Genomic DNA, 26,814 nt, shown 5'->3' on the forward strand with positions numbered 1-26,814 from the left:
GCAGCTCTGGAGTATAATACAGGATGTAACTAAGTATCAGTACAGGATAAGTAATGTAATGTATGTACACAGTGACTCCACCAGCAGAATAGTGAGTGCAGCTCTGGAGTATAATACAGGATATAGCTCGGGATCAGTACAGGATAAGTACTGTAATGTATGTACAGTGATTCTACCAGCAGAATAGTGAGTGCAGCTCTGGAGTATAATACAGGAGTAACATGGGATCATTACAAAAGTAATGTAATCACCACAGTATTACATGATCTTCAAGACCATTGGGGTCAGTGCCAGTTCTGTAGCACCACAACAACATGACGCTCCAGGCCCCTTTAATGACCACATTTAAAAATAAAAAAAAGACATAACAGTATAGAAGACTCTGTTCACACGCTAAAGTAAAAACGGATGTAAAATACGGAACGGTTTTCAAGGGAAAACAGCCTCTGATTTTCAGATATTTTTTGATGCGTTTTATTGAGCTGTTTTTGGAGCTGTTTTTCTATTAAAATAATGAAAACCGGCTCCAAAAACGTCTCAAAAAGCGACATGTACTTCTTTTTACGGGATGCTTGAACGAAACTGTTTTTCCCACTGAAATTTTTCAATGGGGTCGTTCACACAGCCGTGGTTTCAATGGACCGCGCGAAGAATCCGTTAAAAACTAGAACCTGTATTATCTATTATCTTCCGTTTTCACGCACGGATCCCTCCATAAACTCAATCTATGGGGATCCGTGAAAACGGGACCCACACGGGGGCACCTCGGACATGAAAAACTTCAAATTTTTCACATCACAGTTTCCCCACATTTGTATCAATCTGGCCTAAATATCCCACTGACTACAATATACTATCTAGCCCCCGCGGCAGAACACCACAGCGGCTACAACGCAATCTAGACGGTACATGTGAACCCTTCGCTCGCTCTGTATTACGCCGATCTTTGTCCATAGTTGTTTTTTCCCTGTGACACGAGGACATCATGTGGCCAAACTGTGGAACTGCAACTCACACTGCAGGTCTCATTATAGACCAGACATGATGCTGGGATCATTCCAAAACGTATAATAATACCGACAATGTGCACTAGAAATAGTAACAATGTGATAAATCCTCACTGACTATATTTGTTACATCAGATCCAAAGTTCATTGAATGTTCTCTGAAATTATTAGTATCGTCACTATTTTGAGGTCTCTCAGTGACTGGTCATAGGCCAAGCTATTGAATTATATTGATTTTTTGCAATAATTATAATGATTTTGTAATTTTGGACCGAAGGGAGGCCCAGAAAGTGAGGGGGCTACTTCCAGTTGGAGATTTCCATAGTTCCCACTGTTTACAATAGGGAGGGTCCGCGCAGCACAACTCAATGGAGAATCCTCTTGAAATGTAATAAAAGTTTATTATGTGTCAGAGATCCTCATTTCGATTAGGACCACCGCAGTGTTCAGCTGATCGCCACAACTCCTAACACCCTCAGCAAACAGATCATTTTGCCGGGGGAGTCCTGGTCTGGTCAGACATTTCCGCTGCACCAGCCGCTTCAGGGAAATGTAGTATTAAATAACGGCAAATAACGCGGCAAAAAACTCTGTGTGAACGGGCGCCATTCAGATGAATAGACGTTTATGTAATACATGGACCGCTCGCCTCGCTTTCCTAATTTTGCTGGAGAAGTTGCTATTGGCTGCTCCGTTCCCCTGAAGTGGCCGCTGTGGTATTACATGGCAGTAATTTAAATGAATGACCATCTACATGGACGAACCTGGGTCACAAGAGGGGAGGGGGGGGAGCCGCTACCGCTGGATCATAGACAGGACCCCCAATCTATAACATCCATATGCCTTAATATTGCCCCCCCCCTTTAAAGTCTTATTTCTGTCTGGAAGTCTCTTTGCTTAGGCCCCCGCACACGACTGTAGTGGTTTTACAGGCCGCAAAACCACCGATCCATTGCGGTCCATTTGACCGCAAGTAAATCCTTTGTTGAGCATCCGTGTGTCATCAGAATTCACAGATCTGCAACAAAAAAAACTATTATTTCACCAGTTTAGTGAAGCCGCAAATCCGGAGCGTAAAATGACTTGACCTCCGAAAACCGCGGTCGTGCATGGCTGGAGATAAATGAACGGGTCTCCGATCTATCCGCAACAATGCAGATAATTTACGGATGCAAAAGCACGGTCGTGTGCATGAGGCCCACAATATAATAAAATCCTCGCTCCCGACAGTCCGATTTTTCATGAGATTGGTGTCGGATGGCAGGGTTAATGCATATAAGGGGTGTTTCTTGGGGCGTTCACAGGCAGAACGTGGGCACGGCTTAAAATGTTGGGCAGTAGATAAAAGGCTATTGTGAAACACAGCACAGACCTAAGGGCATGCCCAGACGTGGCGGAATTCTTCCGCAACTGTCCGCATCAATGCCGCACAGAATCTGCGTTGCAGTTTCTGTGGCGGATCTGCCCAAAATGTGCAGTAAATTGATGCGGACTAGCTGCTGCGGACTGCGGGAAAAGTGCTTCCCTTCTCTCTATCAGTGCAGGATAGAGAGAAGGGACAGCACTTTCCCTAGTGAAAGTAAACGAATTTCATACTTACCGGCCGTTGTCTTGGTGACGCGTCCCTCTTTCGGCATCCAGCCCGACCTCCCTGGATGACGCGGCAGTCCATGTGACCGCTGCAGCCTGTGATTGGCTGCAGCCGTCACTTAGACTGAAACGTGATCCTGGGAAGCCGGACTGGAGACAGAAGCAGGGAGTTCTCGGTAAGTATGAACTTATATTTTTTTGACAGATACATGTATATTGAGATCGGTAGTCACTGTCCAGGGGGCAGAAACAGTTACTGCCGATCGCTTAACTCTTTCAGCACCCTGGACAGTGACTATTTACTGACGTCTCCTAGCAACGCTCCCGTCATTACGGGAGCCCCATTGACTTCCTTGGTCTGGCTGTAGACCTAGAAATACATAGGTCCAGCCAGAATGAAGAAATGTCAAGTTAAAAAAGCAAAACGCATCCGCAGCACACATAACATGTGCATGACAGCTGCGGACTTCATTGCGGAAATTAGAATCTCCATTGAAGTCAATGGAGAGAGTCCACAAACAGTCCGCAACAACCATTGTATGCTGCGGACACCAAATTCCGCGCCGCAGCCTATGCTCCGCAGCGGAATTGTCCGCAACGTGCAAACGAACACTTCTAAAAAGCTGTGGAAGGCAATGGAGAAACGTGTACGCTGCGGAATTCCAGAGCAATTCTGCCACGTCTGGCCATGCCCTAATACTTCCCAAATCTGGGGGATTGTATCCAGTCTAGACAATCCTCTATTAGCAGATAGTCAGCAGGTAATCAGCATATGGTCTGCCACAATGTATCAGTACAGGTCACCAGTATAAAGTCCCTTTTACATCGGCCAATTATCGGGCAAACGAGCGTTCACAAAATGCAAACGATGTAAACAGGGCAACGATCAGGCGACGAACGAGCAAACGCTTGTTCATCGGCGGATTGTATCGTTGAGGAAGCATAAAATATTATCGTGGTCGGCAGCGCATCTCCCGGTGTAAACAACGACGTGCTACCGACATGATAGAAATGTAGGATGACGAGCGATCAGAGTAACCAGCGCTCGTCCCTATACGTAGCGCCTTGTGAAACGAGCAAACAAGCGCCGATCAACCGTCTCATAGATGATGGTCTAGACTGGATACAATTGTAGCGAAGTCTCAGCTGTATGAGCAGCACTAGGTCTATATCTGTTTTAGCCTCTGAATATATATGTGAATGTTCGCACTGACAGCAACCAGAGATCTTGAGAACTGTTCGGGTTATTACAAAGGTTGCAGAACTTTCATTTGACGGTGATTGAGATTTATGGGTGACAGGTTCCTCTAATGCGTCCCGGCTCTTTACCCTTGGGCAGCGCAACAATTTGTTTCTGAACAGTAAACACCATGTTTAGACTCAGACAAGAAACTCCTGCAAATGATGAAGGATACGAAACAAACACCAGCGACAAAACAACGTCAGAGAGAACCGCGAGACGGACCGGAGCGATTTACTGATCAGTCTCATGACCTTCCACCTATTCAGACCGGACGGTAAAAACAGAGAAGAGATTTATTAGGTGGAGAGAGGTTTATATATATATATTATATACACATGTGATAGGCTGACCGTAGCGTGTTCTATCTCCAGCATGAAACAGCTGACAACAGAGAACAATAGATTACAACTCCACAGCTAAAGGACACCAGAAAGACCTGTGTTTATAATCCTTCTAGGCCATAATCAAGTATTAAACAGATAATAAGTAGCAGCAGACAGTGGAGTATTATACAGATAATAAGTAGCGGCAGATAGTGGAGTATTATACAGATAATAAGTAGCAGCAGATAGTGGAGTATTATACAGATAATAAGTAGCAGCAGATAGTGGAGTATTATACAGATAATAAGTAGCAGCAGATAGTGGAGTATTATACAGATAATAAGTAGCGGCAGATAGTGGAGTATTATACAGATAATAAGTAGCGGCAGATAGTGGAGTATTATACAGATAATAAGTAGCTGCAGATAGTGGAGTATTATACAGATAATTAGTAGCTGCAGATAGTGGAGTATTATACAGATAATAAGTAGCTGCAGATAGTGGAGTATTATACAGATAATAAGTAGCAGCAGATAGTGGAGTATTATACAGATAATAAGTAGCTGCAGATAGTGGAGTATTATACAGATAATAAGTAGCAGCAGATAGTGGAGTATTATACAGATAATAAGTAGCGGCAGATAGTGGAGTATTATACAGATAATAAGTAGCTGCAGATAGTGGAGTATTATACAGATAATAAGTAGCAGCAGATAGTGGAGTATTATACAGATAATAAGTAGCTGCAGATAGTGGAGTATTATACAGATAATAAGTAGCGGCAGATAGTGGAGTATTATACAGATAATAAGTAGCTGCAGATAGTGGAGTATTATACAGATAATAAGTAGCGGCAGATAGTGGAGTATTATACAGATAATAAGTAGCGGCAGATAGCGGAGTATTATACAGATAATAAGTAGCTGCAGATAGTGGAGTATTATACAGATAATAAGTAGCAGCAGATAGTGGAGTATTATACAGGTAATAAGTAGCTGCAGATAGTGGAGTATTATACAGATAATAAGTAGCAGCAGATAGCGGAGTATTATACAGATAATAAGTAGCAGCAGATAGTGGAGTATTATACAGATAATAAGTAGCTGCAGATAGTGGAGTATTATACAGATAATAAGTAGCAGCAGATAGTGGAGTATTATACAGATAATAAGTAGCAGCAGATAGTGGAGTATTATACAGATAATAAGTAGCAGCAGATAGTGGAGTATTATACAGATAATAAGTAGCGGCAGATAGTGGAGTATTATACAGATAATAAGTAGCTGCAGATAGTGGAGTATTATACAGATAATAAGTAGCTGCAGATAGTGGAGTATTATACAGATAATAAGTAGCTGCAGATAGTGGAGTATTATACAGATAATAAGTAGCAGCAGATAGTGGAGTATTATACAGATAATAAGTAGCAGCAGATAGTGGAGTATTATACAGGTAATAAGTAGCAGCAGATAGTGGAGTATTATACAGATAATAAGTAGCAGCAGATAGTGGAGTATTATACAGATAATAAGTAGCTGCAGATAGCGGAGTATTATACAGATAATAAGTAGCTGCAGATAGCGGAGTATTATACAGATAATAAGTAGCTGCAGATAGCGGAGTATTATACAGATAATAAGTAGCAGCAGATAGTGGAGTATTATACAGATAATAAGTAGCTGCAGATAGTGGAGTATTATACAGATAATAAGTAGCAGCAGATAGCGGAGTATTATACAGATAATAAGTAGCTGCAGATAGTGGAGTATTATACAGATAATAAGTAGCGGCAGATAGTGGAGTATTATACAGATAATAAGTAGCGGCAGATAGTGGAGTATTATACAGATAATAAGTAGCTGCAGATAGTGGAGTATTATACAGATAATAAGTAGCTGCAGATAGTGGAGTATTATACAGATAATAAGTAGCGGCAGATAGTGGAGTATTATACAGATAATAAGTAGCTGCAGATAGCGGAGTATTATACAGATAATAAGTAGCGGCAGATAGTGGAGTATTATACAGATAATAAGTAGCGGCAGATAGTGGAGTATTATACAGATAATAAGTAGCGGCAGATAGTGGAGTATTATACAGATAATAAGTAGCTGCAGATAGTGGAGTATTATACAGATAATAAGTAGCGGCAGATAGTGGAGTATTATACAGATAATAAGTAGCGGCAGATAGTGGAGTATTATACAGATAATAAGTAGCTGCAGATAGTGGAGTATTATACAGATAATAAGTAGCAGCAGATAGTGGAGTATTATACAGATAATAAGTAGCGGCAGATAGCGGAGTATTATACAGATAATTAGTAGCGGCAGATAGTGGAGTATTATACAGATAATAAGTAGCGGCAGATAGCGGAGTATTATACAGATAATAAGTAGCAGCAGATAGTGGAGTATTATACAGATAATAAGTAGCTGCAGATAGTGGAGTATTATACAGATAATAAGTAGCTGCAGATAGTGGAGTATTATACAGATAATAAGTAGCTGCAGATAGTGGAGTATTATACAGATAATAAGTAGCGGCAGATAGTGGAGTATTATACAGATAATAAGTAGCTGCAGATAGTGGAGTATTATACAGATAATAAGTAGCGGCAGATAGTGGAGTATTATACAGATAATAAGTAGCTGCAGATAGTGGAGTATTATACAGATAATAAGTAGCGGCAGATAGTGGAGTATTATACAGATAATAAGTAGCGGCAGATAGTGGAGTATTATACAGATAATAAGTAGCTGCAGATAGTGGAGTATTATACAGATAATAAGTAGCTGCAGATAGTGGAGTATTATACAGATAATAAGTAGCTGCAGATAGCGGAGTATTATACAGATAATAAGTAGCGGCAGATAGTGGAGTATTATACAGATAATAAGTAGCTGCAGATAGTGGAGTATTATACAGATAATAAGTAGCAGCAGATAGTGGAGTATTATACAGATAATAAGTAGCGGCAGATAGTGGAGTATTATACAGATAATAAGTAGCGGCAGATAGTGGAGTATTATACAGATAATAAGTAGCAGCAGATAGCGGAGTATTATACAGATAATAAGTAGCTGCAGATAGTGGAGTATTATACAGATAATAAGTAGCAGCAGATAGCGGAGTATTATACAGATAATAAGTAGCTGCAGATAGTGGAGTATTATACAGATAATAAGTAGCGGCAGATAGTGGAGTATTATACAGATAATAAGTAGCGGCAGATAGTGGAGTATTATACAGATAATAAGTAGCTGCAGATAGTGGAGTATTATACAGATAATAAGTAGCGGCAGATAGTGGAGTATTATACAGATAATAAGTAGCTGCAGATAGTGGAGTATTATACAGATAATTAGTAGCTGCAGATAGTGGAGTATTATACAGATAATAAGTAGCTGCAGATAGTGGAGTATTATACAGATAATAAGTAGCAGCAGATAGTGGAGTATTATACAGATAATAAGTAGCTGCAGATAGTGGAGTATTATACAGATAATAAGTAGCGGCAGATAGTGGAGTATTATACAGATAATAAGTAGCAGCAGATAGTGGAGTATTATACAGATAATAAGTAGCTGCAGATAGTGGAGTATTATACAGATAATAAGTAGCTGCAGATAGTGGAGTATTATACAGATAATAAGTAGCTGCAGATAGTGGAGTATTATACAGATAATAAGTAGCAGCAGATAGCGGAGTATTATACAGATAATAAGTAGCTGCAGATAGTGGAGTATTATACAGATAATAAGTAGCGGCAGATAGTGGAGTATTATACAGATAATAAGTAGCAGCAGATAGTGGAGTATTATACAGATAATAAGTAGCTGCAGATAGTGGAGTATTATACAGATAATTAGTAGATAAATATCACTGGTGTCAGCCTTATTTCTGTATCAATTCTCCATGGTTTTCAAGATCTTCAATTGCGGTCATAGAATAGTAAACTTAATTGTCTACTTTCAGCTGATGAAAATCTGTCCTGGTCATGTTACGGACACACAGGTTCTGAGAATGTTACTGGGTCATGTGATGGACGCACAGGTGGTTACTGGGTCATGTGATGGACACACAGGTGGTTACTGGGTCATGTGATGGACGCACAGGTGGTTACTGGGTCATGTGATGGACGCACAGGTGGTTACTGGGTCATGTGATGGACGCACAGGTGCAGAGCCGGGTACAAGGTCATTCAGCCAACCAACCAGGGGTGTTTTTATGGAGCTTGAGCACTGGATGTAGTCATGTCTAACAGAAAAAGGAGCGAACCCCAAACTGTTCCTACAAAGTTGGAAGCTACAATGGTCCAAAATGTCGTGTGCTGAAAAATTAACCCTTCACTGGAACTAAGGGGCCGACCCCCGAAAAACACCCACATTACCCCATCTCTACCAAAGTTTACAGCTGGCACATGGAAGTCAGGCGGGTAACAGTCTCCTGCCATTCACCAAACCCAGACTCGTCATCAGACGCCAGATAGAGAAGCGTCACTCCACAGAACACGTCACATAGAGAAGCGTCACTCCACGGACCACGTCACATAGAGAAGCGTCACTCCACAGAACACGTCACATAGAGAAGCGTCACTCCACAGAACAGGTCACATAGAGAAGCGTCACTCCACAGAACAGGTCACATAGAGAAGCGTCACTCCACAGAACACGTCACATAGAGAAGCGTCACTCCACAGAACACGTCACATAGAGAAGCGTCACTCCACAGAACACGTCACATAGAGAAGCGTCACTCCACAGAACACGTCACATAGAGAAGCGTCACTCCACAGAACACGTCACATAGAGAAGCGTCACTCCACGGAACACGTCACATAGAGAAGCGTCACTCCACGGAACACGTCACATAGAGAAGCGTCGCTCCACGGAACACGTCACATAGAGAAGCGTCGCTCCACGGAACACGTCACAGAGAAGCGTCGCTCCACGGAACACGTCACATAGAGAAGCGTCGCTCCACGGAACACGTCACATAGAGAAGCGTCGCTCCACGGAACACGTCACATAGAGAAGCGTCGCTCCACGGAACACGTCACATAGAGAAGCGTCGCTCCACGGAACACGTCACATAGAGAAGCGTCGCTCCACGGAACACGTCACATAGAGAAGCGTCACTCCACGGAACACGTCACATAGAGAAGCGTCACTCCACGGAACACGTCACATAGAGAAGCGTCACTCCACGGAACACGTCACATAGAGAAGCGTCACTCCACGGAACACGTCACATAGAGAAGCGTCACTCCACGGAACACGTCACATAGAGAAGCGTCACTCCACGGAACACGTCACATAGAGAAGCGTCACTCCACGGAACACGTCACATAGAGAAGCGTCACTCCACGGAACACGTCACATAGAGAAGCGTCACATAGAGAAGCGTCACTCCACGGAACACGTCACATAGAGAAGCGTCACTCCACGGAACACGTCACATAGAGAAGCGTCACTCCACGGAACACGTCACATAGAGAAGCGTCACTCCACGGAACATAGAGAAGCGTCACTCCACGGAACACGTCACATAGAGAAGAGTCACTCCACGGAACACGTCACATAGAGAAGCGTCACTCCACGGAACACGTCACATAGAGAAGCGTCACTCCACGGAACACGTCACATAGAGAAGCGTCACTCCACGGAACACGTCACATAGAGAAGCGTCACTCCACAGAACACGTCACATAGAGAAGCGTCACTCCACAGAACACGTCACATAGAGAAGCGTCACTCCACAGAACACGTCACATAGAGAAGCGTCACTCCACAGAACACGCCACATAGAGAAGCGTCACTCCACAGAACACGTCACATAAAGAAGCGTCACTCCACAGAACACGTCACATAGAGAAGCGTCACTCCACGGAACATAGAGAAGCGTCACTCCACGGAACACGTCACATAGAGAAGCGTCACTCCACGGAACACGTCACATAGAGAAGCGTCACTCCACGGAACACGTCACATAGAGAAGCGTCACTCCACGGAACACGTCACATAGAGAAGCGTCACTCCACAGAACACGTCACATAGAGAAGCGTCACTCCACAGAACACGTCACATAGAGAAGCGTCACTCCACAGAACACGTCACATAGAGAAGCGTCACTCCACAGAACACGCCACACAGAGAAGCGTCACTCCACAGAACACGTCACACAGAGAAGCGTCACTCCACAGAACACGTCACACAGAGAAGCGTCACTCCACAGAACACGTCACATAGAGAAGCGTCACTCCACAGAACACGTCATAGAGAAGCGTCACTCCACAGAACACGTCATATAGGGAAGCGTCACTCCACAGAACACTTCACATAGAGAAGCGTCACTCCACAGAACACTTCACATAGAGAAGCGTCACTCCACAGAACACGTCACATAGAGAAGCGTCACTCCACAGAACACGTCACATAGAGAAGCGTCACTCCACAGAACACGTCACATAGAGAAGCGTCACTCCACAGAACACGTCACATAGAGAAGCGTCACTCCACAGAACACGTCACATAGAGAAGCGTCACTCCACAGAACACGTCACATAGAGAAGCGTCACTCCACAGAACACGTCACATAGAGAAGCGTCACTCCACAGAACACGTCACATAGAGAAGCGTCACTCCACAGAACACGTCACATAGAGAAGCGTCACTCCACAGAACACGTCACATAGAGAAGCGTCACTCCACAGAACACGTCACATAGAGAAGCGTCACTCCACAGAACACGCTGCTCCAGAGTCCACTGGCGGCTGCCTTGTGCTGGGTGATGTCGGGCTGGCATGCAGCTGCTCGGCCCCCATGCCATGAAGCTCCCGGGCACAGTTTTTGTTCGGATCTGAATACCAGCGTATATGTTGTGAGGGTTTAGCATCAGGAGAGGTTGGTACAGCGGTTTCTTTGTAGCCAGAGACAGGGTCACCGTGCATTAAAGTCATAACAGGGCTTTTCCTGTGTTTTTATTCTTGTCAAAGAAACAGCCTCTTGTACAACAAGGCAAAATACAGAATAAATCCTGCTCGTCTGAGCACTAACTAAACAAGATATTATCTAACTATACCGAGTGCCTTCCTACCCGGCACTGGACACAAAGTAACACAGGTCTTTACTCACATAGAATACAGGCTACTCCAGCCTTAGTAGTCTCCAGTCTGAGTCAGGGGTGAGACTCCCACACACTGTGTCTGCACCTTGTTATACACAGGCTACAGGTGCAGCTAATTGAGCAGCAGCCTTGTCCTACAAACAGAGATGGACTAGGGATTGGGGAACCCGCCCTGCTCTTCTCCAATCCAACTCCAGGCCCCTTTTCCGGCTTTTCCTTAAGCCGAGATTGGAAAGCTAGAGCTTTCTATTGCAAAAAATACTCATTTCCTGGAGCCTAGGATACATATGACAGGATTCTAGGGGAAATGTACCTTCCCTCAATGACTTTACCTGTCACTGTCTCACAATGTCTAATATATATAATTTTGGTTTGTATACTATAGTTCGGCAGGGCTCCTGTATACCTGATGTATATGTATAAGATGATACACAGAAATAAAATGGCGCCACTGTCCTGCTCACAAAAGTTTCCCATCTTGGTTGTATTCCCAGAATTGTAATTCTAACGTCTGCTCTTCTCTCGGGAAATAAATATTCAATTATCTAATAATCCAGATGACTGCCGCGCCGGTTACAGAGAGACCGGACCGTCATTCACCTACAGCGGACTTCCAGGACTATTCATTAGTATACAGGGACCATGAGATGTGCAATGATTCACCAGGATGCCTCAACTTAAAGCGCGTGGTCCATTTTTACATAACTTAGCTTCATTCTTGTATAAAACAAAATATTACATTTTCAAGATCTCTGCTGGCTGTCAGTGAATACCAACTAACTTGTGTATATCCAGAGGTTGAAAACAAGTATTGTTACAATTGTATCCAGTCTAGATACAATCCTCTAGACTCCAGACTGATACATTTTATGTGCACTGGTACATTGTAGCAAACTATCAGGACAGCAGTGAGATTTGTGCAGCGGATGTGTTCACCCAGAGCAGTGATTCCCAACCACCGGGTCGCGGACCAATACCGGACCGTGGATCGTTTCAGTATTTCCGCAACGTGTGGATAAGATTTGTTTTATCTCATCCACTTTGCTGCTACTGTATTTGCTGCGGATTTTCCGCAACGTATTCCGTTGCGGAAAATCCGCAGTATTTACGCAACATGTGAACTGACCCTACACCCTGAAACCCCCCACCGGTTCATGGAAAAATTGTCTTGCCTGAAATTGGTCCTTGGTTAAAAAAAACGTTAGGGACTGCTGATCTAGAGTAATACATTGTAGCAAACACTCAGCTGTGAGAAGTATTACATCTACTTTGTTTTGAGATGTTTAGTAAATATGAATGTTATTTATGTCTGTTGTTTAGATTCTTTAGGTTTGTCGGACGTCAGCATTGCCGCTTATCTCCTGTGTCCTTGCAGATGTTCTATGAAATGTTCTGGGACACTCAGTAGATGAGAATGACATTAAACTCCGGTATCGGACAGCAGTCATCCTGACTTGTTAAAGGGGATCTCCAGATGCTGCTATTAAACCTCTTGTGGAGATGCAGCATTAAATACCAGAGAGAATAGGTGAGAGGGGAGCAGGGATTATGAATTTCTTTGGAGCCCGGGTGACCCTGTGACTAAATAATAGCTCCATAGATGTAACAAGTAGCTACAACTTAAAGGGGTTTACCCATCAGAGACATTTTTTGACATATCCACAGGATATGCCATAAATGTCAGATAGAAGCGGGTCCCACCTCTGGGACCCGCACTTTGTCTATCTGACATTTATGGCCTATCCTGTGGATATGTCAAAAACTTCCCTGATGGTAAAACCCTCCCGGAACCAGCTACAATATTACATTTAAGGCGATGTTCACACGCTAAACAAAAAACGGCTGTAAAATACGGAGCGGTTTTCAAGGGAAAACATCCTCTGATTTTCAGCCGTTTTTTAAGCATCAAACTTGTTTTCATGCTTTTTTGCGGCCGTTTTTGGCGCTGTTTTTCTATTGACACAATGAAAACCGGCTCCAAAAACAGCTCAATAAGTGACATGCACTTCTTTTTACGCTGCGTTTTCTTTACGCGCCGTTATTTTAAACGGCCGCGTAAAAAAAACACCCTGTCTGAAGGAAAGACCATTTTTCCCATTGAAATCAACGGGCAGATGTTTGGAGGCGTTCAGCTGCAGTCATTTCAGCCATTTTTTGCGGCGTTTACGGCCTGAAAAACTTCTTAAAATAAGCGGTGTGAACGTGGCCGGACGCTTCTCTAGAATGTCTTGTCTTCTGTTTGGGTCTTCAGGTTTCTCAATAGGATGAAAGGCAAAATAAAACCTCCAGGTAAATTGTAGCAAATACAAAAACAGTCCCATTAGGGCATGACCACACATGGCGGATTTCCTCCGCAACTGTCCGCATCAATGCCGCACCTAATCCGGGTTGCGGATTACGGCTGCGGATCTGCACAAAATGTGCAGAAAATTGATGCGGACTGGCCGCTGCGGACTGCAGGAAAAGTGCTTCCCTTCTCCCTATTCAGTGCAGGATAGAGAGAAGGGACAGCACTTTCCCTAGTGAAAGTAAACGACTTTCATACTTACCGCCCGTTGTCTTGGTGACGCGTCCCTCTTTCGGCATCCAGCCCGACCTCCCTGGATGACGCTCCAGTCCATGTGACCGCTGCAGCCTGTGCTTGGCCTGTGATTGGCTGCAGCCGTCACTTAGAATGAAACGTCATCCTGGGAGGCCGGACTGGAGACAGACGCAGGGAGTTCTCGGTAAGTATGAACTTATATGTTTTTTTACAGATACATGTATATTGAGATCGGTAGTCACTGTCCCGGGTGCAGAAACAGTTACTGCCGATCGCGTAACTCTTTCAGCACCCTGGACAGTGACTATTTACAGACGTCTCCTAGCAACGCTCCCGTCATTACGGGAGCCCCATTGACTTCCTCAGTCTGGCTGTAGACCTAGAAATACATAGGTCCAGCCAGAATGAAGAAATGTCATGGTAGTAAAAACAATACGCTCCGCAGCGCACATAAGATCTGCGGACTTCATTGCGGAATTTTGACTCTCCATTGAAGTCAATGGAGAAATTCCGCCATGAGTCCGCAACCAGTCCGCCACTGCTCCGCAACAGACAGAGCATGCTGCGGACACCAAATTCCGCTCCGCAGCCTATGCTCCGCAGCGGAATTGTACGCATCGTGTAAACGAACACTGCTAAATTAAAGTGAAAGTCAATGGAGAAACGGCTCCGCTGCAGATTAACGCTGCGGAGTGTCCGCAGCGGAATTTAAGTGAAATTCCGCCATGTGTGAACCCGCCCTAAAAGTAAATGATTAACCCCTTACAGCACCAGGACGAGTGAAAGTGAAGGGATCAGACGTGCCCAGCGACAGTGTGAATTCACCTCTCGGATCCGGCAATAATAACCCCACATTAACCCCTCCACTGCTGCTCCCTGCTCCTGCTCCCAACAGAGAGAGACATTTTACTGATAGTGAATTTAGGGATAACATACAGGTTAAGGCTGGGTTCACACGAGCATGTTCGGTCTGTAATGGACAGAACGTATTTCGGCCGCAAGTCCCGGACCGAACACACTGCAGGGAGCCGGGCTCCTAGCATCATAGTTATGTACGACGCTAGGAGTCCCTGCCTCTCCGTGGAACTACTGTCCAGTACTGAAAACATGATTACATTACAGGACAGTTGTCCCGTAGCGAGGCGGGGACTCCTAGCGTCGTACATAACTATGATGCTCGGAGCCCGGCTCCCTGCACTGTGTTCGGTCCGGGACTTGCGGCCGAAATACGTTCCGTCCTTTGCGGACCGAACATGCTCGTGTGAACCCAGCCTTAGATTATTAGGAATTAGTTAAATGTAATTATATAGGTAGATAGGGATAGTTGGCTAGGAATAGTTAGGGAGATTTTATAAAAATAACAGATGAATTTTACTATAGAGAGAGATACAAAGACTTTGCTGTATCAGTTTTATACATTATATATATATAGAGGGCAGTATGGCTGAGCGATCCTATACAGCCGGAGAGGGTACGAGATGCTTTGCTCTGATACTGAATCAGCCAGTGACGGATCTGAATTTATTCCAGCGATGATGAGGAGTCACGACGTGGGCCGCCACCAAGTCTTCCCTGATAATAGCGAACATTTCTGGGTTCCCCCCGTTAATTACACCCCCCAAGTTCCAGAACTCAACGCAACTTCAGGGATTCACGCAGACACAGCGGGTCCTGATAGAAGTTTTTTTTTTAACTTTTCTTTTCATTTTATTGTTATGCGAACGAACGTCTATGCGGAGCAATTTATTGCCGCTAATCCGCAGTCATTTTATGGCAAGCTAAACGGGCGGCCTCCTGATAATGCCGGGGAAATGCATCAATTCTGGGGTTGCTGTAAAATATGGGCATCACAAAAAAACCCTCTGAGATCGTATTGGTCAACCGACGTGCTGCACCTTCCCCCCGTGTACCGCAATACTCTGCTCAGGGGAAGGTTTGACGCTATAATAAAGTTTTTGCATTATAACAATAATCTGCAGTGTCCACCCCCGAGTGACCCCAATTCTGACCGCCTTTATAAAACCCGGCCTGAGATCACACATTTTACCAACAAATTCAGTGAAATTGATGAATCTCTCGTTCATTTTAAGGGCCGGCTAAAATTCAAGCAGTACCACCCCAATAAGAGAGCCAGAGACGGCATCAAATGATGGGAGTCTGATACTGGCCACACGTACACATTCAGGATATATGAGGGCAAAGACACAAAGATTGAGCCTGCAGACTGCCCTCCTGCCCTCGGTACATGTGGTAAAATTGTCTGGGATCTCTTGCACCCCCTGCTGGACCGCGGCCACCACTTACACCTAGACAATTTTTACACCCGTGTTCCATTTTTTAAATGCTTGATTGTAAAAAAAAAAAAAAAACGCAGCTTGTGGAACATTACAGAAAAATCAGAGGGGCCTCCCGAAGACCGTCCTAGGGCAAAGACTACAAATTGGCGAGAGCGGGGCAATGTGCAGTGACGGGTACTCTTCTTAAAATATAGGGACAAGAAAGACGTCCATATGCTCAGTGATGCAGGCGCTCTGTTCCCTGTGCGAGGCAGATCTGCGGAGACCCCGAAGCCTGTTTGTATACAGGCGTATAATAAATATATAGGGGGGGGGGGGTCGATCCTGCCAACCAGATGATTAAGCCCTCTGATGCTATGAGGAAATCCAGGACCTGGTATAAAAAAAATGGTCACGCATCTTGTCCAGGTAGCGATGTACAACTCTGCCGGCGATCGCGAAAAATACCTGGAATATCAGGAAAATGTAGTCAGAAAATAGATTTTCGAAGGCAGTGAGGAGGAAGGAGAACCCTCAACATCAGCCAGTGAAGCCTGAAGAGTAGTTCGAGGGCAACATTTTCCTTCAGAGGTGAAAGTCTATGAGCCCGTCCTCCGATACATTTATTTCCGGAAAAAGCCGAACAGAAACAAAGCGGCGGAGCGCTCACACAAGACCTTCAGCTGCTTCGTTCTAGCGATTGGTGGGGGTCTCCGTGCTCGGACCCCCACCAATCCAAACTTCTGACGTGTCACTATTATATCTGACTATGACATGTCAGAAGTTTGTCGAACATTTAGCTTCACTTTAAAACCTTCCGCACACTTCAGTCCCTACCTTGCCGGGCAGGGACCTGTTATGGTCCCTTGGCACGTTCGTCTCTCATATAGTGATTTAAGACGCGTTGTGCAACCAGATGATGAATAGATTTCCCTGTAACGGTTCTTTCATCCTCTGAACACGCTTTAGTTTCAACGCGGTTGAATCAATTTTTTTCCTCCAATTTTTAGATCGATTGCCCCCTTCACTACAGGACAATTTTTCCTTGCTTGCCAACTTACTATATATCAAACCAGGACTATGTTTGATGGTGAGCGGCTTCGATGGCATTATATGGTCATGCAGCAAATACAGGCAAAAATTCACTGTTCGGGACAAGCCTGTTTACCAGTAAAAATTGGCGCTCCCCTACTGTGTGATCCCCCAGAAACGCAGCATATTCCTAATACATGCCATTCATATCTGCTGTACCGGAACGGCACATTTCCAATTTTTTTACACCTAACCCCCATTATTTTCCGCTTTTAAAACTTTTATCATTACATACATGAATAGTTTTGGGGGTATAGTTTCCAAAATGGAGTAACTTCTGTGGATGATGTATATTTCCGGGTCCTGTCCTGTGGCGAGGCAGCAGACTATGGCCAAAGTAGAGATATTACTGAACACAGAAGAAACGGTGCAATAAATATTGGGGTGCATTTCTTCAGTATCATGAATTTTGCATGACAAAAATACCCTTAGGCTGGATTCACACGAGTGTGGCGTTTTTGCGGATGCAAAAACGCAGCGTTTTGCGCGCGCAAAAACCACTTGACAGCTCCGTGTGTCATCCGTGTATGATGCGCGGCTGCGTGATTTTCGCGCAGCCGCCATCATAGAGATGAGGCTAGTAAATAGTCACTGTCCAGGTTGCTGAAAGAGTTAACTGATCGGCAGTAACTGTTCACAATATCGAGTAACCTATTAAAAAAAAGACGTTTGTACTTACCGAGAACTTCCCTCCCGGCCGTTGTCTTGGTGACGCGTCCTTGGTGACACGCCTCTCTTGACATCTGGCCCCACCTCCCTGGATGACGCGGCAGTCCATGTGACCGCTGCAGCCTGTGCTTGGCTTGTGATTGGCTGCAGCCGTCACTTGGACTGAATTGTCATCCCGGGAGGTCAGACTGGAGGAAGAAGCCGGGAGTTATCGGTAAGTCAGAACTTCTTTTTTTTTTACACGTTCATGTATATTGGGATCGGAAGTCACTGTCCAGGGTGCTGAAACAGTTTAACTCTTTCAGCACCCTGGACAGTGACTATCTCCTGACGTCGCGTACCGGAAATTTTTTGGCCGGGTTCGGTCAAAACGAGTTCGGCCGAACACGGTGAAGTTCGGTTCGGTTGTCCGGGTTCGCTCTTCTCAAAGACGGATGTTTTCTGTTTACATTCAGAGTTTGACAGCTCTTGCGCGAATCATGCAGTTTGCACGGAAGTGCTTCCGTGCGGCATGCGTGGTTTTCACGCACCCATTGACTTCAATGGGTGCGTGATGCGCGAAAAACGCCCAAAGAACGGACATGTCGTGACTTTTTTTCAGCGGACTCACGCTGAGAAAAAAATCACGGACATGTCCGCACGGCCCCATAGAGTAATATAGGTCCGTGCAACGCGCGTGCAAATCACGCACGTTGCACGGACGTTTTTCCCGTTCGTCTGAATAAAGCCTTAAAATGACACTTGTGAAAAAAAACTCAAATTACAATTTTTCACACCAGCTTTGCATAAGTTCTGGACCAAAATTTGGGCTCAAAATGCGCACTACACCCCCTAGATGAATACCTTAGGGGTTTAATTTTGAAAATGGAGACAATCCTGGGGGTGTTACATCATTCTGCCAACTGAAATCCCCTAAAGGCGTGGAATAGGGCCTATAATTTAGATAAAATTGTATCCTGAAAGCCGCAGGGGGCTCCTTTTGGGGCCCGCCATTTGATCGAGCAGCAGATGGGGGTATTTATAAACATAGAAGAACAGGCATAATCAATGTCGGGGTGCAATTATTCAGTTTAATGTACATTGTAGGAAATTTGTAAGAAAAAAATCAGATTTAAATTCTTCACATGGACTTTGCATCATCCTACAAAAAAACTTGGGCTCGAAATACTCCCTACTCCCCTAGATATATACTTTAGGGGGTGTAGTTTCCAAAACTTTTGGGGGCTACCCCTGTACTGATACCTCAGGAGCTCTGCAAAATCTGCGCTCCAAAATCCAAATTGCGCTCCTTCCCTTCTGAGCCCTGCCGTGGGTCCAAACAGCAGTTTATTACCACATATGGGGTATTCCCGTAATCGGGAGACATTGCTTTACAAAGGTTGGGGTGCTTTTTCTCCTTTGTTCCTTGTAAAAACTAAAACATTGTATGTTTTTTCAGAAAAAAAAGAAGAAAAGATTTTCATTTTCACAGAGCAGTTCCAATAAATTTAGAAAAAAACCTGTGGCCTCAAAATGCTCACTATTCCCCTAGAAAAATTCCTTTAGGGGTGTAGTTTCCAAAATGGGGTTCCAAAATGGGGTCACTTTTGGGGGTTTTCCACTGTTTCGGCACCACAAGACCTCTTCAAACCTGACATGGTGCCTAAAATATTTTCTAATAAAATAGAGGCCTCAAAATCCACTAGGTGCTCCTTTGCTTCTGAGGCTTCAGTCCATTAACCCCTTAAGGACGCAGCCTAGTTTGGGCCTTAAGGCTCAGAGCCCATTTTTCAAATCTGACATATTTCACTTTATGTGGTAATAACGTTGGAATGCTTAAACCTATCCAAGCGATTCTGAGATTGTTTTCTCGTGACACATTGGGCTTTATGTTAATGGTAAAATTTGGTCGATATATTCAGTGTTTATTGGTGAAAAATTGCAAAATTGAGAGAAAAATTTGAAAAAATAGCATTTTTCCGAACTTAAATGCATCTGCTTGTAAAACAGACAGTTATACCACCCAAAATAGTTACTAGTTCACATTTCCCATATGTCTACTTTATGTTGGCATCGGTTTTTGAACATTATTTTATTTTTCTTGGACGTTACAAGGCTTAGAACATAAACAGCAATTTCTCATATTTTTAAGAAAATTTCAAAAGCCTTTTTTTTAAGGTACCTCTTGAGTTCTGAAGGGGCTTTGAGGGGCCTATGTATTAGAAACCCTGATAAAACACCACATTTTAAAAACTAGACCCCTCAAAGTATTCAAAACAGCATTTAGAAAGTTTTTTTTAACCCTTCAGGCATTTCACAGGAATTAAAGCAAAGTGGAGGTGAAATTTGCAAATTTCATTTTTCTTGCTGAATTTCAATTTTATTCAATTTTTTTTTAGTAACACAGAAGGTTTTACCAGAGAAACACAACTAAATATGTATTGTCCAGATTCTGCAGTTTTTAGAAATGTCCCACATGTGGCTCTAGTGCGCTCGTGGACTAAAACACAAGCCCTAGAAGAAAAGAAGCACCTAGTGCATTTTGAGGCCTCTTTTTTATTAGAATATATTTTAGGCAGCATGCCAGGTTTGAAGAGGTGTTGAGGTGCCAAAACAGTAGGAATCCCCCAAAACTGACCCCATTTTGGAAACTGCACCCCTCAAGGAATTAATTTATGGTTATTGTTACCATTTTGACCCCGTAGTTTTTTCACAGCACGTATTTGAATTGGGCTGTGAAATTAAAAGAATGACAATTTTTCCAATAAGATGTCATTTTTGATCAGAATTTCTTATTTTCACAGGGAACAAAATGCCCCATTTTGTTGCCCAATTTGTCCTGAGTGCGGCAATACCCCATTTGTGGTGATAAACTGCCGTTTGGGCCCATGGGAGGCCTCAGAAGGGAAGGAGCGCTGTGTGTTCTTAGGAGTCCAGATTTTGCTGGATTGGTTTTCGGGTGCCATGTCGCATTTGCAGAGCCTCAGAGGTATCAAAGAAATGGAAAACCACCAGAAGTGACCCCATTTTGGAAACAAAACCCCTCAAGGAATTTATTTATGGGTGTTGTGACCATTTAGACCCCACAGTTTTTTCACAGAACTTATTTGAATTGGGCTGTTAATTTAAAAAAAAAACTTTTTTCCAATAAGATGTAGTTTTGGCTCAAAATGTCTTATTTTCACAACGAATAAAATACGCCATTTTGTTGCCCAATTTGTCCTGAGTGCATCAATACCCTATTTATGGTGATATACTGCCGTTTGGGCCCATGGGAGGGCTCAGAAGGAAAGGAGCGCTATGTGTTCTTTGGAGTCCAGATTTTGCTGGATTGGTTTTCGGGTGCCATGTCGCATTTGCAGAGCCTCAGAGGTATCAAAGCAATGGAAACCCACCAGAAGTGACCCCATTTTGGAAACTACACCCCTCAAGGAATTCATTTATGGGTGTTGTGACCATTTAGACCCCACAGTTTTTTCACAGAATTTATTTGAATTGGGCTGTGAATTAAAAAAAATGTAATTTTTTCCAATAAGAGGTAGTTTTGGCTCAAAATTTCTTATTTTCACAAGGAATAAAATACCCCATTTTGTTGCCCAATTTGTCCGGAGTGCGGCAATACCCCATTTGTGGTGATAAACTGCCGTTTGGGCCCATGGGAGGGCTCAGAAGGAAAAGACCACCATGTGGCCTACTGGGAATTTTCTGGTGCTAAGTCATGTGTGCAGAAGCCCCTGAGGTATCAGTACAGTTGAAACCCCCGAGAAGTGACCCCGTTTTAAAAACGACACCCCTTAAGGCATTCATCTAGAGGTGTAGTGAGCATTTTGACCCCACAGGTATTGTGTAAAAGATAATGCGCAGCAGATGGTGCAGAGTGAGATTTGCAATTTCCTATACATATATGCCATGTCAGTGTCCGATATATTGTGCCCAGCATGTGCCACCGGAGACATACACCCCATAAACTGTAATGTGGGTTCTCCCGGGTACGGCAATACCCTACATGTGGCTGTTATCAGCTGCCTGGGCACGCAGCAGGGCCCAGAGGGGAAAGACGAGGGGGGATAAGCTGTGCGGAGGGCATCAGGGTAAGTAAAATTGGGGTAAATTATAAACCAAGGGATGGATGATAAATTTTAAAACTGACTTTCATACAGAGCTCTGGTTATTCGGGACACGCGTCACATTGATATATTGTGTCCTTCCTTATCCCCCTCTTATAGCAGACTTTGCACCTCTTTTGACTTTTTCCCTTCTTGCCAGTTTGGGGAACTTCTCCTGGAAAGTGTTGCCGCCCTGGTACGATGCGTGTGGCCCCGCTTCGAGAAGTACTGGGTGCCCCCCCTTCTTGGTCCCTAAAGATTAGGTTCTTGATAATCACCTCTTGAGATTCCAGGAAAGTTCCCGTCTGGCCTGCACATCGACGTAGCACGTACGCATTGTACAAAGCCATCTGTATGATGTGCCCGGCCAGCTTCTTATACCACACCGCATGGCGCTGTAGGGCTTCAGGATTTGATCTGACAAGTTCATCCCTCCCATGTACCTATTGTAGTCCAGGATGCAGTCTAGTTTGGGGGTCTCTGTACTGGTACATGGGTACTGGTGTGACATCTCTCTTGTCCTTGTACTTGACACACAATATGTTGCTGCTAGATTGTGCCCTGCTCTCACCCCTTCTTGTTTGCCCTGCAGAGTCTTAGGGAGGCCTCTCAGATTACTTCTAGCAGTGCCGCATGCCGCAGGACTTCTGGAAGCGAGGCAGTTGAAGAGTGGGACGCTGGTATAAAAATTATCCAGGTAGAGGTGGTGACCCTGGTCCAGCAGTGGGTGCACCAAATCCCACACAATTTTTGTATTAACTCCCAGTAAGGGGGGGCATTCTGGGGGCTGAGTACTGGTGTCCTTCCCTTCATATATCCTAAATCTGTAGGTATACCCGGATGCACTCTCGCAGCTTATACATCTTCACGCCATACCTTGCCCTCTTACCCGGCAGGTACTTGCGGAATTGAAGCCTCCCTTTAAAATGTACCAGGGATTCATCAATAGAAATACACTTCTCGGGGGTGTATGCTGGGAAAACCGGGCACTGAAACGGTCTAATAGGGGTATCCGTTTATACAAACGGTCAAAACTGGGGTCATCTCGGGGTGGGCACGGCTCATTATCAGTATAATGTAAGAAGCGAAGTATTGCCTCATTTATATTTTATTTTTTAGTTTCCAGCTCAGTTCTGAAGTTGCTTTGAGGGGCCCATATATTAGAAACCCCTATCAAATACCCCATTTTAGAAACTAGACCCCTCAAAGTATTCACAACAGCATGTAGAAAGTTTATTAACCCTTTAGGTGTTTCACAGGAATTTAGAGCAAAGTAGAGGTGACATTTAATTAATTTAATTTAATTTATTAGGCACCATGTCCGGTTTGAAGAGGTCTTGTGGTGCTAAAACATTGGAAACCCCCCAAAAGTGACCCCTTTTTGGAAACTAGACCCCTTGAGGAATCCAGTGTAGTTTTCTTGGGGTGCATGCGGCTTTTTGATCAGTTTTTATTCTATTTTTAGGTGGCGTGGTGACTAATAAACAGCAATTCTACTATTGTTTTTTTATTATTTTTTTTTTTACAGCGTTCACCGTGCGCTATAAATGACATATTCACTTTATTCTGCGGGGCGATACGATTACGGCGATACCAGATGTTTATAGTTTTATTTTATGTCTTATGGCGTTTGCACAATAAAATACGTTTTGTAAACAATCATTCACTTTTTGTGTTACCTTATTCTAAGAGGCAGAACTTTTATATTTTTCAATCAATAAAGCCGTGCGAGGACTTATTTTTTGCGTAACGAACTGTAGTTTTGATCAGAACCATTTTTAGGTACATGCGACTTTTTGATCTCTTTTTATTCCATTTTTTGGGAGGTGAAGTGACCAAAGAATTGTGATTGTGGTTCGGTTTATTATTATTTTCTTTTACGGCGTTCACCGTGCGGGATAAATAACGACACCGTTTTGTAGTTCAGGATGTTACGGACGCGGCGATACCAATTATGTATAGTTTATTTGTTTATTTATATATTTTTATTAATAATAAAGGACTGATAAGGGAAAAAGGGGGATTTTTACTTTTATTACTTTTAAAACTTTTATTTTCTTATTTTTACACAACTTCTTTTTACTTTTTTACACTTTTTTTACTTTGTCCCACTAGGGGACATGAGGGCAGGAGGCTCTGATCGCTATTCTAATACACTGCACTACATACGTTGTGCAGTGTATTAGAACTGTCAGCTGTTCGCTGACAGCAAGCATAGTGGGTCCTGACTTTGTCAGGACCCACTAGGCTTCCGTCGATGGCGTAGCCAGAGTCCATTGTTAGGATTCTGGTTGCCATAGTAGCCATCGCGGCCCGCTATCGTGTAGCAGGCCGGCGATGGCAGCTTAATCCCTAAGAAGCCGCGATCGCTATTGAACGCGGCTTCTAAGGGGTTAATCGGTGGGGACCACCGCGATCGGTCCCTGCACACTAAGCTGTGATAGCCTGCTGTCGGAAACAGCAGGTATCACAGCTCAAGCACGCGCCGGGGAAAGATGGCGCCGTGTTAACTCAGGTCAGTACTATTACTGAGCTGAGCGCGAACGATGCGCTCAGCAGGACGCGAAGGGGTTAATTCACTAATCTGGATAAAACATGCAAAGGGATATCAAAAATGTATAAGGTATTGTGTGAGGGTTTGCTTCGGGAGGAATTTCCTTGTCTGGGGCATTGGGAGAGAGATCTGGGAATCCCTATGAGTACGCAGGATTGGGAAGCCACTTTCAATCTAGCTTGCTCTCTGTCTAAGTGCGCTACTCATTTGGAAGCGTCTAGGAAAATAATGTCTGGGTGGTATTAGGTGGTATGACACTCCTAGTCGTTTGTCGCGAATATATCCAACATCATCAGATCGGTGCTGGAGGTGCCGCACTTCTAAGGCTACCATCCTCCACATTTTCTGGGAGTGTACGGTATTGTCCAGCAAGTAGAACATTTCTTACGATCTCTTTTAGGGGTTGACATTCAGCTCGCCCCGGCTCTAGCCCTACTGATTGTGGGATTGGTGGATTTCTCTCCGGGTGTCAGAAACGTACTTTTTCATGTATTGCGGTCTGCAAAAATATTGATTGCAAAATACTGGAAATCTACAAAAGTGCCTCGTATGAGTGAAGTGATCTTATACGTTATGGAACGCGCTTTAGCCTCTATTCAAGGGTCCTACGCTCGTACTTCCTTATGGGATCAGTGGACTGACTCTACCTACTCCGACAGACTCTTATGATTACCTTAGTCGAATATGTGGTCAATTTGTCGTGTCTGGATCCGGAGTTTTGTTTGTATGTTTCTTTTTTGTTTTTCTGTAAAAAAATGTGATCCTTATCCCAATGCTTTGTTTGCAATGTTTCATTGCTGTATGTAACGATTAGATGTATACTGGATCAATACAAATCTGTTAAAATATTGAGTTGCATTTCTCTGGTAAAACTTTCTGTGTTACAAAAAAAAAAAAAAAAAACAACTGTATTACAAGGGAATTTCTTTGCTTTAATTCCTGTGAAATGCCTAAAGGGTTAAAATAATTTCTGAATGCTGTTTTGAATACTTTGAGGGGTGCAGTTTTTAAAATGGGGTGACTTATTGGGACTTTCTAATATATAAGGCCCTCAAAGCCGCCTCAGAACTGAACTGGTCCCTGAAAAAAACGGCCTTTTGAAATTTTCTTTACAATATGAGAAATCGCTGCTGAAGTTCTAAGTCTCGTAACGTCCTAGAAAAATAAAAGGATGTTCAAAAAACGATGTCAATCTAAAGTAGACATATGGGGGATGTGAACTAGTGACTATTTTGTGTGGTATAAATCTCTGTCTTACAAGCAGATACATTTAAAGTTAGAAAAATGCAGATTTTTGCAAATTTTCTCAACATTTTGGTGTTTTTTACAAATAAATATTGAATTCAACGACCAAATTTTTCACGAACATAAAGTACAACGTGTCACAAGAAAACAATCTCAGAATCGCTTGGATAGACAAAAGCATTCCGGAGTTATTACCAAATAAAGTAACACATGTCAGATTTGCAAAATCGGCTGTGTCCACGAGGCCAAAACAGGCTGCGTCCTGAAGGGGTTAAATAATATCCAGCTATTTATAAAGGTGGATGTATGTGAAGTGCTAATTGTACATCTCATATGGGGGGGGGGGGGTGCAGCTTCATCATTAAATAACAATTAGAATTATCGCCAAAAACAGAAGATCGTTACGGGCTTGTCCACACATAGCGGAATTGCAGACGGAACATCCGCAGCGTAAGACGGTGGCAGCAGAGCGGGTGAGATTTAACAAATGTCATCCACACGCTGCGAAAAAAAACTCAGTCCGGAAATTTTTCCCATAGAAATCAATGAGAAATAACAATTCCCGCTGGAAACTACAATGTCCGCCGCGGATTGTCTGGCAGTTGATGCGGAAATTTTCTGCAGCAAATCCGATCTGTGTGGACAAGCCTCAAAGGTGAATGTAATCAGTATTATTACCGTCCAGTCCTGCGACCCAGCAGACGCCGCTTTGTAACTCAGCCGGAGACGCCAGAAATTCAGAAAACCGGACAGAAATCTTCTGCAAAATAAAATGTTAAAAATTAAAATCACCCTAAAGAAAAAATGTCCACAAAATATGTGATTCAACCACAACGTGTGGAGACACCTGCGGGATTATCTACTTTAGAAACCCCAGTTTAATACACCCTATTAGGGAATTCTGGGGTAATAGAAGGGGGTCCGCTGTTCAGGGTCCTCATCTCTTGGTCGGAGTGGAGAGCGGTCACATAGAGGGTCTCTTTCTCTGGAGGACCCGTCCTGTCCTGTATTACACAGATAACTCATTGATATGAATGGACACTGTGTAATACTTCATTTC

At 43.6% G+C, this 26,814-nt stretch overlaps 1 long non-coding RNA gene across 7 annotated transcripts in view; it reads right to left on the minus strand.

The window, feature by feature from the left end:
• LOC142661000 (uncharacterized) overlaps positions 1-26,814 on the minus strand; it is a 318,273-nt gene that overhangs the window by 286,388 nt on the left and 5,071 nt on the right. For all 7 annotated transcript variants that reach the window (XR_012850608.1, XR_012850609.1, XR_012850607.1 and 4 more), the window contains exon 2: positions 26,433-26,514. This is a non-coding gene — a long non-coding RNA (uncharacterized LOC142661000). The remainder of the gene's footprint in view (positions 1-26,432; positions 26,515-26,814) is intronic.

Source organism: Rhinoderma darwinii, chromosome 9, assembly GCF_050947455.1.
Source record: "Rhinoderma darwinii isolate aRhiDar2 chromosome 9, aRhiDar2.hap1, whole genome shotgun sequence".
Taxonomy (NCBI): domain Eukaryota; kingdom Metazoa; phylum Chordata; class Amphibia; order Anura; family Rhinodermatidae; genus Rhinoderma; species Rhinoderma darwinii.